We start from the raw sequence: 20,000 nt of genomic DNA, 5'->3' as shown, positions 1-20,000 counted from the left end.
TGGAGGTTTATTTTTTTGTTTCTATTTTATTTATTAATGTTTATTAAAGTACAGTTGGCATAAGATAGTATGTTAATTTCAGATTTAAAACAGGGTTTTGGTAGATAAATGAATAAAGAATATGTGGTGCATATATACAATAAATATTCGGCCATAGAAAAAGCTCACCATTTGTGACAACATGGATAAATCTAAATAGTATTATGCTAGTGAAATAAATCATACAGAGAAAGACAAATGTTCTATAATTCACAGAGGTTTTAATGTATTTAAAGATTCCTCCTTTCTTTATATCTAGCCCTCTGAAACTCTACATAATAGCATAAATTACAAATCTCCAAGACTAATGATAGAAAACAATGCAAATATGGATCACTGTTATCCATAAGAGAATTTATGTAAAGGTATTCAAAAGTATATAGTATTTTATACATCTAATGTGGAGTTTCTCTATACATGTGTATATATGAAAATAAAATCCCATATTCCCAGTAATGGCCCATTTTCAGTGTAACAGTTCATAAAGAACTCAAACCTACAATATCTCATTTTTTTTCTCTTGACTAAAACCAGTGAGGCAAATGTTACTAATATTTTCTATTTCCTAATAAAATAACAAGACTTGTCCAAGATCCTAGAGTGAGAAATGTTGAACCAGGACCTCTAATCCCATGCTCTTTTTAATAAGCTGCTTTTCTTATAGATTCCCTAACTGCAATGTGTCCTGAACAGCATCAGTTTCCTGTTGGGAAACCATACTATGACTTTCATGGGACTTAACAGATTGTGAGAACACAGTTCTGGCCACATATCACCCCATCAAACCATCCCTAACCACCCAGATCTCAACATCAGAGCTGCTTCGAGCTAAATCGTGGCATGCCATAACATAACAAACATTCCTGGAAGAGACACATATTTCTTGTTCAAATATTTTCAACATGTCAGTTTGCAGAAAGTTATTTTTCGTAGGGTACAGAATAGAATAATGGGGCCGTGGCACATTAAAGATGACAGGCTTATGGCAGAGATCTTCAGGCATTTAGGAAAATATACTAATGCAACTCGTTCCTTTGGCATGAGAATGAAAGGATAAAGGTGATTTGGGATAGAAAAACACTAAAGAACGATGTTTCTTTCTCTTGTTCCCGACAGAGGCTAAGAGTGCAATTACACTGATTGTCATCTCTCTTTTAGTTCTCTGCTGCACAAAAGGGGACACTTTAAGGTTTCAAATATCTGGGCAGTGTAATGGGTAAGTTTAAACTAGTTCAATGTCCAAAATCACTTTTGTACTTTTGCAATTGCATTTACATCCTTTTCATTTTTCTAAAATGCTGTCATTATTGATAAAAATGACCAGTCCTATATGTGTGTCCAAATCTTTAAAGGACATTATGTACTTCAAGGAGTAGATCGTATCTGAAACTTCGTCACTCATTTCTACTCTCTTTTTTATCATGGCTAGCAAAACAATTTCAGAAGTTTTACCACTCAATCAAACTTGCTTTTAGATGCTTTGGCTACTAGTTACCTAACATCAAATACATTTATATTTTCTCTCATCACTATTTATGCTCTTCTTTCCTCCATTTATATCTCTTCCTTATAAGACTAGCATTTATTTAGACAGACTGAAACCTTAATCTTACTCTTCTCTGATTGCGTCTTTAAACTTGCTGCTCTAAAGCAAATTGTACAATAGGTTCATGAGCTTGAGAGATCTTAATAGTGGCTTTTTTAGCTTCAAGTGACTGTACTTGATGTGAAGTTTAGACTGCTCTTTTGAACATTTTTCTACCTCATTAAATTGTTTCAATTATTTGTTAAGATCCTTTAATGCTCATTTTCTCTTAAAATTTAGTGACATCCAGGTAAATGCCAATGTTTTTTAAAAATCTGGGCAAGTCTTAGCTCATGTAACCTATTTCCCAAGGATGCCTGAGAACTGAAGGATCCCTACACTACATTGAGTTTACTCTCACTTCAAGCACATGATTATTTAATCTCTTCCTTCTGTATTCATTTTATATGCTCACTTTTAGATAGTTCTGGAAACACCTTTTTGCATAATATCAAAGGTCTTAGTGGAGAAACCATAAATTCTGGAGAATAAAGCCTGAAAACTCATTAAAAAATAAGGTAAGATTTTATATTGCTAAGGTTATGAATATTTTTTAAAATTTTATTGAATTTATGGGGATGACATTGGTTAATGAAGTTATATAAGTTTCAAGTGTACAATTCTATAAAACATAATCTGTATATTGTATTGTGTGTTCATCATCCCAATTCAAGGCTCCTTCCATTACCATTTATCCCCCTTTAACCCTCTTTTTCCTCCCCTATCCTTCTTTCCTTCTGATAATCACCAAACAGGTTATAAATATCTTTGTACATGTTCCATTTTAAAAGAATGTTGTTCTTTTCAGATCACCATGATAAACAATACTATATTTCTTAAAACCCTATTTTAAACTATGTCTAGATAGTAAGTAAAATTATTGGAACCAAATAACTACTTTGCATAAGATTTTAAGTGATAATTTTTCCCTCACTTGGCTTTGATTTTCCCAATGAGTTCAAAATATCTATCCAGTGATTATCATATCTGACATGGTAAAAAAAGAAAATTAAGGTAAGTCTTTCTTAAAGTAATATTCATATTCCCATTAATATCTCTTTTTTAAAGGAGAGCACAGAATCTCTTTTGTACTCCATTTATTTCTGATTTTATTCAGCAAACTACTGTTTAGTATAGAGAAGATATATCTTTTGTCTTCAGAGGCTGACAATCTAATGGGAGTGATGCTGGGAAATGAAAAACAAAGCATAAAATTAATTGAATTCTTTAGTTGCTACTTTTATAAAAGCATCTTTTAAATATTTCTATGGGTTACAGATGAAGAAATTAACTGTCTGTGGAAGGCAAAGACAACTTCCTTCACGTAACTGAGTTGAAATTCTTCAGCTAGAAACAGGAGTATGGAATGTTAGGCCCAATCTATTAGTGTAAAGTCAAAAGAGAGCCATGAACAGCTTATCTCCGCCTCATCTAAGAGCAGCCCTTGGTCTCTCCAACACCTAGAACTGAGACTACTGCATAGTCAACCCTAATTAGATATTTGCTGAGCAAGGGCATTGAAGTACACTTGCAGTGGGCATGGACAGGAGGGCACAGATTTGAGATCTACTTTGGGGATAAAGGTAATGGAATTTCTGGGCCAATTTATAGTGACAGAAAGGGAGAAGACAGAGCCAAGGTTAGCTCGGGGATTTCAAGGTTGAATGAGTAGGCATATCAAATGTGTCATTACTTGAGGTGCAATTCACAGAGATGTGTTCCCGACGACCAAGTTGATTTATCATTACCAAAGACAGTAATAACAGAGAGGCTTCATCTTCTTTGAGTTCTCTCTACTGATAGTGGTTCTGCATATTGACCTTTAAATTCATGGCTTTTCAGGGTTTCTGACAGTTGAAACACTGTAAGAACCACGGAGAGCTGATTATTAAAAGAAATTGTGGAAGAGCCTATCTGCACAGCTAGGAATTCTGTGATGAGAATAATTATTTCATAACTCATGTGTCAAGGTCCCAAATTGTGGAAGAGCCTATCTGCACAGCTAGGAAGTCTTCTGTGATGAGAATAATTATTTCCTAACTCATGTGTCAAGGTCCCAGGGGCTTAGGAATCAAGTTCCTTAAAGCAGGTCTCACATCCATCTAAGAATCTGGAGTTACAAGAACAATATCATGTTTAGTTTATACTGATGGTAGGTGTATTGCATTATAGCAGAATCGACTGGACTCAAAAGCTGTGAGGCTTCTGATGATTTACTGTTTCTCAGGTCCCCGCATGTGCCCCAGAGACTTGATGATAGAAATTCTAACTCCTGTTTTCTGGGCAGACCAATTCTCTGTTAGTGAATATAGATCCAGACAGATAAAAACAAAGTTTCTAAAAAAAAAAATGTATGTAGTACAGCCGACTAGAACAGGAAATTTCAAAGGAAAACAAAGTACAAATGCATAAGAAAGTCTGATACAGAACTCCTAACTTTCTTATGAAGGAAATGAAAGTCAGATAGGATACAAGCATAAAGAAATCACCAGATAAGCCTCCAGTCAATAATAATGATATGACTACTCTGGGTATAGGATTTTGTGTTCAAAGGTGACGGCAGATACATTCTCAGCTCCCTTTACACAAAAATTTGAAAAATAACTGCAGTAACAGTGAGGCAAAGATATGCAGGTTGTGGCTGCTTTATGAAAGTTCTACCAGGGACACTTAGTAACGTCATAAAAAACAATAGATACTCACACCTAGTGAGTGTGATGATATTGGATATAATTGAGAGCTATCAGAATGTGTGAATTAATAGATCAAAGATGAATGAAAATAAACTGCCTAGGAAAGCACCATAAAATGAGAACATTCTCCCCTCCCATTTCCTTTTTTTAAAAAAAGATTTTTAAATTGATTTTTAGAGAGAGAGGAAGGGAGAGGAAGAGAGAAAGAGAAACATGTACACGGGACGACACCCAACCAACGGAGCCACACCGGCCAGGGCTAAGATCAGGTACTTTTATTGATATGTTCTGCATAGGAACTACAAATTTTATCAAAGATTGGAGAAGCAGAGGGAGATTTCCAGAAGATAACTTTTGTATGACAATGTCAGAGCTAATTGTGTACTCCTAATATTAATTAATCATCCAATCAATGATACTTATTGAGATGCTGACATATCTCTAATCCTACTGGATCCTAAAATTCAGGAAGCAAATATATTATAAGTATAATATCCCATGTAATTTGACCAATAAATAAAGTATGGAGGAAATTGACAACAAGGTTGTACCCAGTTTATAAAATGATCTGCTGTTGAACTGCATTTACTATATTGACAGAATATACATTCCACAGCCATGGGAAATGTACAGGGGAAAGACGGCAAGGCTAAAACCAGTCATTATCACCAACGACAATTAATGGGGCTACACTTTGAGGAAAAGCTTAAGTCCTTCGATGTTAGAAATAGAAGATTCCACAGCCATGGGAAATGTACAGGGGAAAGAAGACAAGGCTAAAACCAGTCATTATCACCAACAACAATTAATGGGGTAATATCTATGAGGCTATACTTTGAGGAAAAGCTTCAGTCCTTCGATGTTGGAAATAGAAATGGCTTTTTACTGTCTCATAAAATCTTAGCATTGGAAGGAAACTCAGAGATTATAGTATACTCCCGGGGTTGGCCAACTATGACTCATGGGCAAAATTTGGCCCACTGCCTGATTTTGTAAATTAAGTTTTATGAAACAGTCAGGCTCATTCATTTCTGCATCACCTATGTCTTCTAATGGCAGAGTTGAACAGCCAAGACCAGATGGTTCCCATAATTAATCGAACTCTTATGCAATTTCTTTGCTTCATGCATAAGACAACTGAGGCTAAAAGAGGCTAAGTAACATTTCAAAATTATATGGTAAGTGGACAAATTGTCACAAGTGTCCAAGGAGCAATTAATAACAAAAGTGATAAAAAGTGAGACGAGGAGGAGGCAGAAATGGGGAGGCATGGTGGGCCTTGAATGATTTGTAGTCATCCCAAGAGGAAAAGAGGATATACCTGAGAGTCAGCCTTTGTGCATTCATAGAGAAATCATGAAAGTTTGGAGGGAGTAGAACTGTAGGCTGCCATAGAAAAATTAATCTGGTAATGGTTAACAAGAGGAACTAAAATGGAAAAGTATGAGGTTGGAGGCAGGAAGAACAGCTTGGTCATTATAGCAATATTCCAACTAGGGTTGCATTCATTCAACCATCTCATTTGTAAAATAATGAACGTAATTATTACAGTGATGGAATTAGCAAGAATAATATTAAGTGCATCAATATTACAAATAGTACTGATCCATCATCTGCAAAATTTGTTTTCCTGCAACCTTTCCCTTTTTATTGCAACATAAACTTGACCTGACCTTCTCTTTGATCTTATTGAAGTAGTCAGTAATATTCTACATGCTTTTTGTTCAGAGAAGACATTATAAATAGCTATAGCCACACATGTCTTTTAAAATTTCCCAGTACATTCATTCATCAGAATTGTCATATATGTCACATTCCTGGAATACAGGATAATATCCCAATACAAGATTCTGAAATGGTAAGCTTGCATCATATGCTTTTAAAAATGTACAGCGATTACCCGGAAAGCACGCTCTGTTGTCACACTTCATCTGACAGAATGAAGTCAGAAGCTACTATATGGTACTTCCTACTCCTGAGGGCCCCTCCCCCAATCAACATCTCTGGAAAGTCACAAACATACATTTGATCTGATCTCCATGTCAATTCTATCATATTTGGCATTGAGAGCAACATCTACCATAGAAGCTATTAGATTACAAAATAAAACCTCCAGAAAGAATTTATTAAGCTAATTTGGAAGGTAGCACTATATCAGGAGCTAATAAAACTTCATCACACAGGTCCCCTAAATATGAACTATCCACAGACATTGCAACTCATCTCAGCAAGAGGTAAAGTATACTTTCTCAGTAAAAGTATACTTTCTCAATAAAAATATACTTTCTCAGTTCTCAGCCTTAATAGAACCTATTGGTCTCTCTCTATATAAATCTAAGGGATTTGCCTACACTCGCTGTCTTCAATTGGACCATTTGTTGATGTACTACATCCTTCCTTGATTTTATCAACTAGGAAATTGTTATTTCCAACCCCACTTATTTCACACAATGGGCTAGGGTAAAAGACCAAACTCTTATGACTTACGTAGCTTTCTTGGTAAAAGTAGAATCATTATCTAATTTCATGAAAATTTTGTCACATTTACCAAAGAAAGTAATCATTCCCTCCTACAGTCACATTTCTCCTTTCCTTTTCATCCTAATTCATCTACTTGTGTTCTCAGAGTAAGTTGGATGAAAAAAAAATTAGATAACAATAAATTGGAATAATATGTATATTATATCATAGATAGTACTCATTAATGCCATAATTAGAATCAGGTCCAAGTTATACTTACAAAAATAATTCTGAAAGCAGATTCAGAGTGATAAAGAAAAAATTTGTTAAGTATGAATTTTTGTAAAATTAAAGGAAGTGTAAAGCAAGTAGCCTACTAGATGACAGATACACTGTTTCATTTTATCCTTACAAATCAGTGAGGAAACTATTTATTATCCCAATGTAATAAATGAGAAAACAGATAGAGAGGGATTAAATAGCCTTCCTGGGATCACACAGGGAGAAGGGCAGAACTAGCATCTTAACTTGAGTTTGACTCCAAAGCTCATGTTCTTCATGCTCCACAGCATGACCTCCAAACCAAGGTGAGCCCTGCACTGTCTGGAAGCAAAACAATCTCAGAGACCTTTGTGTGTATACACATATGTACATGTTTTACACATGTTATAAGCATGTTTATAAGCTATGTTTTTATGAATGTCAAGACTTTCTAAGAATTCTTTTTAAAAGAACATGTGCACCATGCCTCACTTAAAGAAAAATAAAGCTTTTCTTTTTTTGCCATTGTTGCTCTGTTTTGTATGAATGGCAGTTACAGGGCAGAACGGACCAGGTCAGTGTTTGAGATGACAAATCAATGAAAGACCAATGTCAAACAAGAGAAGACAAATGGAGCACAAAGTGTCCTGTCAATATGATTCAGTGCTGACAGAGAAGGCAACACAATTCAATCAGCACTGAGAATACAAGAAAAATAAAAGCCATTTATCAGTTTCACTGTCCCCAGGTCCCTCTCCACCTCCACTCTCTGTCAATGAGTTCAGGTCAAAGGATCCCAAAAGTCTGTCGAACCTCCCAGTGGCTTACTGGATTAATAGCTTTCCATCGTTGTGTCAAACCAGTGACTCCTATTTTATTTTATTTGTAAAGACTCTCCATGTTATTCATCTCAGTAACTCCAGCACCTAGCAAGGTGCCTAGTACATGATCATTGCTCAATATAATTTCTTTGAAAGTTTGAGTTGAGAGTAAATTTGGGGAGCATCTATGTCAACTGAAAAATTGCATTGTTCACTTTCTAATTAAGGTTCAAATATTTTTGGAAGTCATCCTATATAATAAAAGCCCAGCAATCGAATGGCGGAATGACCAGAATGACCAGTTAACCAGTCACTATGATGTGCACTGACCACCAGGGGGCAGACGCTCAATGCAGGAGCTGCCCCATGGTGGTCAGTGTGCTCCCACAGTGGGAGCACCACTCAGTTGACTGGGATAAGCGCTGCTCCTGCAGTGGGAGCAGCTGCTCAGAGGGCAGGTCCACAGCCGCTTGGCTGACCGGGATGAGTGGCTGCTCCGGCAGCAGACAGATCCTCGCAGACCACACCCACCACCAGGCACAAACCCTGTGCACTGGGCCACTAGTTCAATATAATAGCCAAAGGATTTTCTTAGCCTTCATATAATCATAATGACTTTTGGAAAATTTTTCATCAAATTTAATACATACACAATATGAAAATATACGAATGGCAAGTAAACTCACATAAGAGAAATAAAATTCAACAGGACTTAAGGTGAAGATAAAAGAATATTCTAAAGTAATTTGCATCTACAATTATAATAACTGATACAAACACAATGACTGAGCAAGAAGAAACAACTTCCCATTAGTCTTTCTTTTTCTACAGACTGGGATATGTGTTTTATGTGACTTCTAAGCAACATTTCACACTAACCATTACCACTTCTTGGAACCCTCTCTCTTCCAGGTCTGTGTGACACCAAGGCTGGTTCTCCCTCTCTCACCAGTTTTTGTTCCCTTTGTTATCCTCTCCTTCATATTTGATCTTTAAATGTTGGGGTTCTTCAGGTTTCAGTCTGTAATCTTCCTGTCTACTCTCATGGCTTTAGCCCATCTAAGTGATAATCATTTTCAGTGGCTTCTCTTTGGACTTACAAAATTCTATGGTTTCACTCCATAAATGTGTGTGTGTGTGTGTGTGTGTGTGTGTGTGTGTGTGTATATATGTATACATATATACATATATTACATTTCCATTGGGAAGTCTCCAGAAATTTCAAACTCAATATATCTAGATTAAACTCTTGCTCTCCCTTCTACCTCCATCTGCACCTCTTCCATTGTTTTCCAACTGTACAATGTGTTACTCAGAGCATCTGTGTAATGTGTTACTCAGAAAAGATACTTAGTACCTACCCTTGACGCCTGTTCAATGTGTTACTCAGAAAAGATATGTGGAATCTACCCTTGACACCTTCCTCTCCAATCATTATCCCTTCCTACAAATTACCAAATCCTGTCAATTCTACCAAAAAGTATACCTCACGGTTATTTATTCATATTCAAAACGTCCAACCTAGTCCCAGCTAATATTATTTTTTTATTAGGACCTCCCACATTACTCTCCTAATTGTTCTTCCCCTTCCACTTTCATCTCCATAATTTCATTCTTTAAGGATCACATAAAGTGATCTTTTTAAAAAATGCAAAATAGGCAATTTTTCTGCTGAAATTCCTTGAACATAACTTCCCTAACACTTGGGATGAGGTTCGAAGCCCTAACTGTAACTAACAAGTCCCTGCAAGCTTTGTCCTATGCCTACTTCATTTCTTGGTTTTCAACCACATTATTCATACCTGTTTCTCAGCTTTCCAATAACTCCCAGAAAACACCAAAACAGTACCTGAGAGGCGAGAGTGAAGCATAATATTTGGGGCAACATAACTGTTCTAAGAAGAGTGTAATAATTTACTGTGGAATAGGAATATTTGTCCAGTAATGACGACTGCTGATTGGCACTTGGCATCACGGGCCTATCTCAGTGCAGCAGAGCTTGAGTGAAACAGTCAATATACCATGGTAATGGAGCTAGCAGCTGTACACATCAGTGTGAACTTGAATTCAAAATGTAGGCTGGGGGTTGTACCAGAGACCAAGGAGATAATAGGTGATGCAAAGAACAATCTACAACGCTGTCTCTTGACAACTACAAAGTCTGGATAGATTTCTTTCTGTTCATGGAGGAGATAAAAGAGGGAACCACTTTTTAATTTGTTTTTTGGTAAGAATATTTATGCATCAGAAAACCATTACATCTGTTATTACAATAACAGTAAATATGCCAAGTATTTTAATATTACCTAATTTAATATTCTCAAAGTAAAAAAGGAAATACAAAAATATTATTATCTTGCAATGCAAGATGAACACTTTTATATATTGTATTTTTATCCCTTCTACATTCCCACATACAACTTTGTAAAAAACAATACACATGAAAAGGAAAATGGGGGTGGGGAGGGGCTTGCAACCTAGTTTAGTATCTGGTTAAAACTGTAGTCTTACTTTCCTACTCTGACTGATTTGGGCGTAGTATCTGGTTAAAACTGTAGTGTTACTTCCCTACTCTGACTGATTTGGGCAGAGTTGCGGAGCCTAACCCCAGGGTCCTGCCAGCTGACTCGGGGCGGAGCTGAGGAGCATGCCCCCAAAGCCCCACCAAAACTGACTTGGGTGGAGCTGTGGGGTCCCTCAGGGGCCAGCCACAGGAGGAGATCTATAGGTCAGAGCCTCCCTATGAGTTCAGTTCAGGCTTTGGATCCAGAATTCCCCTGGACTATCAGATCTGCGAAATAAAGGTTAAACTTTCTTCCCTCGGAGTGCTGGCTGATGGTGCTCCCGCGCATTCTGCCACAACACCACACATACATAGAATAATATCCACATATGTATTATATAATTAAATATGTATATAAATATAAATGGATATCATCCTCAGTTTTTTATTTAAAACATCAGAAGCCTTTTGTTATAACGCTTTTTAAAATTTATACACTTTAAAGAATATCCTATCAGGAATAGGAGTATGGTGTTGAGTTCATGGATGTGAAGCACTTAAAATAGCGCCAAGCAATTTAAATTCTATACAGAGGAGTTAGCAACAATTGCTACTACTTTTACCGTCATCATCCTGGTTCATGGGTCAGTGCTCAACCACTGAGTGACACCAGCCAGGAGACCTCACTTATTTCTTACAAACACCCTTCCATGTCCAACTAACAAAAGGCTAAACACAGCTAACTAAATAGTAGCAATACTATTTAAGTATTTTGATATAGATGTGTCTGACTTCAGTACACATATTCTTAACGCTGTGTTGTGTTCCAGTGGTTTAACAAAAAAGATTAGTGATGAAGTGCCTTGAGCTGAGTATTGATTCTACAACTAACCAGTATGTAATATTAATCTCTGGGAAAACTCTATGCCTGTGTTATCTTTTACAGTAGGTTACTGGGTTGATAAAATCCATGGTCCTTTTTAGATCTTAGATAATAAAATATTTCAAGTTTGGAAAATGGTAAATTTTTAGACATTGAATCAAATTATTATTTTAATGCTTCTTTTATATTTAATATTATTACTATCAAAATACTTAAAACTGGTAACAAAAGTGAAATAAAATAGTTTAGCATTCAAATAGCTTCAACTTTGAAAGTTGCATTCAGAAGGATATAAAGATCTGGGGGTATAGAGAAGAGGGGAAAAGGATTACAAAAGTAGAATCCTTAAAAAATAAGTACAGGCTACTAGATAATAGTCTTCAAAAGACTAAAAAGGTTATTTTATCTTTTATAAACAAAACATACTGACTCCAATTTCAGTTATTTTCTGACTTTTTAAAATATTACTGGGGAAATAAATAGTAAAACTAATTGGATAAACAGTGAAAAAAATGAAAGCAATGAAGCAACGTAAACACCATCTAGCATTAAGATAAAGTGGTAGAAATTGAATAATAGATTGAGACTATTTTGAACAATACACACCAGAATCAAGAAATTAAGAATTTAATAAGCCACAAAAATGTATTATAAAGAGTAAGGAAAGGGTGGATTATCCCGTTATGTGACCCTGGTGCTTTTAAGCTCAGAATTTGGAGGAAAAATTAGGTAGTTACTACACATCATTTACCCAAATATCTTTCAGGTAGATTGTTGACTTAATTATTTTAAAAATAGAACATTAAAACCTCGATTAAAAGTTAAAGTATTGTTCAGGTCAAAATCATTAAAGATAAATTTATAAAAGCCAACCACAAACTGGGATTTAGTCAATATTATAAAAGGGTTAATGCTTCCAATGCATTATGAGCTCATAGATATCCAAAATTTATAAACTAAGACTCTATTAGGAGAATGAATAAGAGAAAAGACTAAAGAGTTTACAGTAGAAAAAAATGCAAAGAAATAATTGAAAATTCAGCTTTTTTTTTTTCTAGGGTCATTTCCTTCTCTACTCCCCACTTATTTCATCTCTAATGCACCAATATACTCTTAGGTGAGGTTCCCCTTCTCTCTGCTTCTATACAGTTTCACCTCATTCATTTCAAAACCACTGACTTACATTATATGTTTAAGAGGATGTCTCTACTACTGCTACATTTTAAACCCTTCAAGTGGAGGCAAGTATTTGTATGCATTTCTCAGAGCTCAGATCTGCCAATGTGTCAGGGGAAGAAAGATTCTTTTTCCATTTTGAAAGTTATTTAGTTCCTGCTACTTGCCTTGTAGCAGAAACTGAATTTCAGTTTATTGAAATCCCATTTCTTTTTTTAATGACAATTTCTGATTTCAGATATGTCTCTCCTGAAAATGGAAGGATTCAGAACTAGGATGCTGAACTGAACTGTGTGCAAATGTGAAAGATTATTTGGTCTCTTTATTGGGAACAGCACTTCACAGGATGAGAGGTAGGGGGGTGTCACACAGACACTTCCCAGTACTCTCACTCTAAAGCAAATTATGTTGAGGCAAAGACACAAATTAATATAGAGATAACAGAGGGATGTTAAGCAACTCAGAGACAGTGAAATAGTCAGAGTTAGGCTAAGCTCCAGGATAAGTCATTCAATAGAAGAATGCCCCTCTGACTTGGCCTACTTAGAATCATTTGTCATTAGATCCCTCCTATACTCAATCCATATTAAGTTCCTTCCAATTCCTTAAGGATGCCATATTCCCTCTCACCGTGAGATTTTGCATTTGCTGCCCGTTCTTCCTGCAGTATACTTTTCTCTTTCCAGAGACTTTCTATAATTCCTACTTGTTAACTAACCTCCACAGCAAGTGCCACCTCTTTCCAGTCTTCTCTGGCCCCAGAATTGGGGTCATGTGCCTTCCTATATGAAGTACATCCTCACTAGTCAGTATAAATTCCTGTCCTATTTCCATCTCCACACTTAAGACACTGTGTATTAGCATCTGCTTCTTTCTCTTCCCAGCCTCCTCCCTGCCCTCCTTGTTTGAGAACAGGAGAAGTATATTATTATATTATTGGCATTTGTATTCTTAACGTTTCGCACAACACTTCATACCTATTATGTATTTAAAGTTTCTTTTTGAAAAATTAAGCAAAAGTCTTTTTAAAATACGTGTTTATTGAATTTTAGAGAGGAAGGGAGAGAAATATAGAGAGAGAAACCTGGAGAAGAGAAAAACATTATCAATAGTTTGCCTCCTTCTCACCCCCTACTGATCAAGCCCACAACTCAGGCATCTGTCCTGACCAGGAATTGAAACAGGGACCTTTTGATCCCTGGATTGACAATCAACCACTGAGCCACAGCAGTCGGGCGCAAAAGTCTTTATATAAAGATTAAAGATGTATGGTCAAAGCAAGTGAGAATAGAATTTTAGGTAGAGTACAAGAATGTTTATTTCTTCCCTAAGAAAATCTTTATAAAAAGAAAAAATATAGCAATTGCTTGAGAAAATCTATGTAGTGAACAGACACTGAGTGGACTGTGACACTGATCTTCCTTTTTCACATATACATGAATGTAGCATTGGAAGAATATCAATTTTGAAGTCAGAAGGATTTGAAAAGTTTTCTAAAACACTCTCAGTTTTTTATACCTGGTAAAATAGAATAATTTCCATTACATAAGGATTTTACCTGGTAAATATGAGGACTGTAGTGCTACCTCAGTGTCTATGGATGTTAGTTATTACAAAATATATTACTAATTTAATCAATCTCATAGAGCAGTAATTCTCAAAATTTCTCTAAAAGCGGAACACACAATCACAGAGGGCCTGGGAGATGTCAACCAAGTCAGCACTTCATAAATTTGAGTCTTTGGTTCTTTTCCTTTAAAATATATGCAAATTTGAAATTCTACCCCACTATTTAGCTCTGTTTGTTCTGATATTAAATTAAAATGTTCTTGCCAAATCGTTTACATTTCCCTGTCACCTTTGCAACTGGGCCAGAGCCATGTGAATGGGTTCTAGCCAAAGGAATGTGAATGGAGTGAGAAGACCATTTCTGAGTGAAGGCTTTAAGAGAAGTGAGTGTAGGAAACCCTCTTCCTTGCCCTAGCTGGTTTGGCTCAATGAATAGAGCAAGGGTCCTGGCTTCAATTGGAGTCAAGGGCACATGCCTGGGTTACAACTTTAATCCCCAGTGGGGGGAGTGCAGGAGACAGCCAGCCAGTGATTCTCTCCCATCATTGATGTTCCTATCTCTCTCTGCCTCTGCCTTCCTCTCTGAATCAATAAAAAATATATTTTAAAAAATAAAAAAAGCACTACATTAAAAGAAACCCTCCTCATGGTCCTCTTCATTTTCAATAGGTTGAGTGAGGTCACAATATGTAATCCTAAAAGGTGGCAGATCAACAAAGTAGAAAAAGTTTGAGGTCCCTGAAACCATATGAAGAAGAACTACCCTAAAACTAGAATCACCCACCTTGAACTGTTATGTAAACAAGAAATAAACTTCTATTAATATATTTGAAGTATTATTTTGAATCTATCTGTTATTGCAGCTACTCACACCAGGGCACCCACATCACCCCCCAAAAAGAAAAAGCTAAACATTGTGCAGTTGAAACATCTCCCAAGACCCAAATTAAATGTTTTTGTATTACTTATACCAATTATCACTACATTTTCTAAATAAGTGTAGTTGAAATGTTTATTAAACTGTCTTAGACCTTGTCATGCATTCAAAACCTCTAATTAAAACATCTGCTTGGAATTGATCAATTTGCCAGGGGTTAAACTTAACATAGCATGAAAACTCAGGCTTAACATTCAGTGGTTATTCAGAAAGAAAGAGGGGGGAATAAAGATGAATGAGAAAATACAAGTGGTGACCCCAATAAAGCTTTGTCAATAGCACTACAAAAGAATTTGTGCTCCTTGAATCCTTGATACTTATGGTAATGTATAGAAAATATAGGAAAAATGTATTAGAAGTTTAACTCTGAAGCATTATTTATATATTCTCCTAGAGGATAAGTACCTTCACATAGGTATAGATAGGTAGATGAATATCAAAGATTTATGACTATAAAGTAGAAAACCAGTTGTTAATATAATTAGGCATTAATATAGAAAATTATGGTTCTATAACACTGTATTTATAATATTTAAAATATCAGTTCACATAATATCATTATTACATGATGAATTTTTTCTCAATAAAAAAATCTGAAAGGTAAAAATAAATTAGAGAATCATAAAATCACTGAGATTAGAATTAGCACAGCCTCAACTCCAATGATTTCTCTCCAAATCCATCAATCCTCTTTTCATCTCTCTTATTAAAGCTTTCTGTCATTCAGCAATACTTACATTAATATCCATATCCTAAACCTTTTGTTTTTCTGACTCTTCATTGCACCCATCTGGAAAACTCAATTGGGTAAATTCATCTACCCAATGCTCTTTGTGTACTCACAAGCAACTGACTACAACAGACAAGAGGGCAGAATGGTAGCATTAGCAATGCATGGCAATCTCTTTGGGTTCCTCTGGGCAGCTCTCTCTCCTAGAGAACCATTGCAAACCATCTCTATTCTCCTCTAATTTCTGATAATGTATCCCTCCTACCATCTTTTCCCTCTACAGATAACCTTACCTTCTACTATCTGGAGATAAAAAATGAAGGTATCTGGTAGGACTTTTCCTCAACTTACCACTATCTTAAATGTTAAAACAGATTCACTGAAACTTGTCCTCTCTGCCTTTTCTCCTGATACAATAGAGTTGACAATCTCTCTCTAAGACCAATCCCCAATCCTTCCGGCTTTCTGAAAAATCTTACAATAGCAACTTTTAAAGTAAAATCTCCTGGCCTCTTCTCTCTTTTTGTAGGCTCATCGTTTTTTTAGCCAGTCTTTAAATATTGGATTTTTTTTCATGGCTTAGTCTCAATCAATCTTTCTGTTTTTCTTACTCTGCTCAGTCCTATCCATCTTCAGCACTTATCTCTTATGACCTTGAGGTCAGTATATCTGTCTTCTCTGACACCTATCTGCAATCTTATGTCTTAAAGACACCTCAAAAATAATCATGCCCAATATTGAACTTTCCCGTCTCATTGTCCATGCTCTATTCCAAATCCACATCATGTCTGCCAGCTTTTCTCCTTCAATATTTTTGATCCATTCATGTCTCCCCAACTCTCCCACCATCTTACCAAGTCTAGACTGTTATCTTTTACTTAGGTACTACAATTTGCCTTTTTACATAACATTTTTATAGTAAAACAATCTTTCAAAATAATACAAAGAAAGATCATGCCACCTTTCTATTTAAAAAAACTTCAGTGAGCCTGGCTGCGGTGGCTCAGTGGTTGAGCATTGACCTAGGAGGTCACAGTTAGATTCCCAGTCAGGGCATATGCCTAGGTTGTGGGCTCAATCCCCAATCAGGCAGAAAACAACTGATCACTGATTCTCTCTCATCACTGATGTTTCTATTTCTCTCTCCTTCTCCCTTCCTCTCTGAAATCAATAAAGATATATTGAAAAAAGAAAAATAAATAACTTCAGTGACTTCCCTTAGCTCTTAAAATGCTTAACTAAATGCGTTACATGCTTCACTGAATTCTGTAAAATGGCCTACAAGTCCCTGCCATCTGAGGTTCAGCAATCATAGCACCGTGCTCATACAATGTTTTGTATCCTTCTGACCATAGGTTTTTTTTTAATGCAAGCTGTTCCCTTTGCCTATTCTTAAACAACCCGTAAATCTCAGCTCAGACTTTCTTCCTCAGGGACATTTCTCAGATTCTAAAGTCTAGATCAAGTATTGTATACCCTCTTACCACTTTCAACTTGCTTTTGTAAAATGTATAATAACTTCACATTTTTTATGTTTTTTTTTGTTTGATATCTAGTTTCATTGTGAAGTCAAGGACTATTGTTCTATTTTTCACACATTGCCTATTACCACCGCTCTAGGAACAACATGAGTTCTATTTTTGCTGAAAACACAGAAAAAAAACTTATAAATCATTCTATCTGTGCCCAAATTTAAGTCATCATGATAGCTATGCACTAAGGTTTACAGAAATCTCTTCCTTGATTTTTGGATGATTCACTAAAGCAGATGTCTTCACAGTCACTTATTGGAAACTTGTTTAATTTCTATAATTCTGCAGCATTTTAAGATGTATTTTGGGGTGTTGAATTTAATTTTAAAAACTGGCATTCTCTATCATTCATTATGTATTTGAAAACCATCTTTGTTATTTTGTAATTGGTTCTTCCTGGATTCTTTTCATGTTTGCTTTCCTTTCAGCTTCCATTTCACAATGGTCTGTCTTCTGTCTGAGTCACTACACAATATTTATATAATGTGAAAAAGTTGATATTGTTGACATGGGGCACAGACACAAAAATTAGCACCCAAGCTCAGGTCCTTTATATAACACAATTTTAATTGTGCAGCTATGCATCAATTAGTAGAATATAAGTTTAATGAGGACCAGGATTGGTGTCTATTTTGTTCACTGATATATCTCCGGTACCTAAAACAGCCCCTGGCATGTATAGGTACTCTATGAAAATTTGTTAAATAAACTTTCACATAAAATATTATTAAACAATGGAAAAATATGTCCTGAAATTATTTTATTATTCTCTTTTGACTATATCATCAGTAAAATTCTGTCCCATAAGCAGGGGTAACAATATGAAAATTCAATGTTTCCCCAATTATTTATTTTAATTGTCTAAATTTTTTTAAAAAATATATTTTTATTTATTTCAGAGAGGGAGGGAGAGGGATAGAGAGATAGCAACATTAATGATGAGACAGAATTATTGATTAGCTGCCTCCTGCATGCCCCACACTGGGGATCAAGTCCACATGTAACCTGACCAGGAATCGAACAGTGATCTCCTGGTTCAAATGTCGACACTCAACCACAGAGTCACACTGACTGGGCAAGTTTCCAAAATTTATACTTGATAGATTTTTTTATTCAAGACTTTTTATTCATATGATTTGCATATTAAAATCATATGCAAAAAGTAAATGGCATTAATGCACTACATTCTCAACTTCTGACTTAAGGATTTTAAAAAACTCAGAACCCTTTCTGAACAGGGACACTGGATAAACTGTAATAGATATGGAGAGAGATACTTATGGAATAGAACCATAGTATAGAGAACATTGACTGGGATAAATATCTCAAATACCAACCATATTGTTTTTATTTCAATATACTTTTTCTGCATATTTTAATATCTCTAAAATTGAGAACCATCTAAAAATCAATGGAGTTTCTTAGTTTAATGGGTAATATTTCCTTATTATTGTCGTGTAAAATAATGCCAGTCTCATAATATGACATTTTTTATTCAATTAAATGTTTTTATAAGTCTAGTATCCATAATGGGGATAAACAGAGGTTTTAGAAGGAGAAGAGGGAGGAATAAAATAAAATTATTTGCTAGGAGCAAAGAAATCTTTGTTTTTATGAGTTGTTATCTACCTATCACAATCCTGTCCTTTATATATATGGGAATATATAGCATGTATTACCTTACGCTGGTGTCAGTTGTGAATGTGTCTGCCTCATTGCCTAAAGTCCTTAAGAGTAGGACTATGTAGTTATCCTCTTTCTATTTCCCAGTGCTTGGCATGTGATAGAACTTTAAATTCATTTGTTCAAGTAAGTGCAGTCTAACAGCGTTGTTTTCTACAGAAAGAGGAGTGGATAGAATGTATGGATTGCAATAAATTTGTAAGGTACTTGACAGGAGTATATTCAGCTCTCTGATAAGAAACATTAACTTACTTGGGCTATTTGATTACTCTCTAATTCACTGATGCATTAATTTTCTGCATGTAGTAATTACCAAATCAGGAATTACTGATGAAGACATGAATTAAAACCTACTTCTCCAGGGCACCTAACAATGCCCAGGGGACCTAAAATATTTCTGAAAAATAAACATGTGCTCCAAGAGTAATTTGTCAGAATTAGCCTTGTTAATTGTCACACATGTGATATATATTTATAAAGGTCTCAATTTTCTAAATGTTTATAAAAACGAACACACTACTGCAACTGACACATTGAACATGGAAAACAGATGGTGTCAGAGTGATTAAATGTAAACACATCCATATCTTGTACAACGCCAGCATGAACAAATTTAGGAGTAGACTGAAGGTAACACAACCAGCATGGCTAAGTAGGTGATAGAGATGATAAATGATCAGTTCTAATAAATGAAGAAAGACTCCACATCAATGTTGTCACTTTCAGTGTTCTCTGAATGATAGAAAAATTTATTTCAATCATCAAGAATGTGGTGGAAAAAAATTTCCAATCAAGGACATCACTAGAGAAGACAAAAACTGATCCTGAAATATACATAAGAAGGAGAGGTTTAGAAGGAATTGGACTTTCAAAGTGAAGGAAAATAAAAAAGAGATGAATTTCCAGTTACAGTGGCAGCATAAAAGCATATTTGTTCCATTCATCCTCCTGAAAAGTAACTAAACTATTAAAAATTTAAGAAATAGCCCTAACCAGTTTGGCTCAGTGGATAGAGCATTGGCCTGCAGACTGAAAGGTCCCAGGTTCGATTCCTGTCAAGGGCATGTACCTTGGTTTCGGGCACATCCCCAGTAGGGGGTGTGCAGGAGGCAGCTGATCGATGCTTCT

The 20,000-nt window shown here is 35.6% G+C and overlaps 1 protein-coding gene across 3 annotated transcripts in view; it reads right to left on the bottom strand.

Moving 5' to 3' along the window:
- TINAG (tubulointerstitial nephritis antigen) overlaps positions 1 to 20,000 on the bottom strand; it is a 76,429-nt gene that overhangs the window by 6,673 nt on the left and 49,756 nt on the right. The gene's annotated exons all lie outside the window — the stretch shown is intronic.

This window comes from Myotis davidii, unplaced genomic scaffold (genome assembly GCF_000327345.1).
Source record: "Myotis davidii unplaced genomic scaffold, ASM32734v1 scaffold313, whole genome shotgun sequence".
NCBI classification, from domain to species: domain Eukaryota; kingdom Metazoa; phylum Chordata; class Mammalia; order Chiroptera; family Vespertilionidae; genus Myotis; species Myotis davidii.
This window is presented reverse-complemented; position numbering and strand designations above follow the sequence as displayed.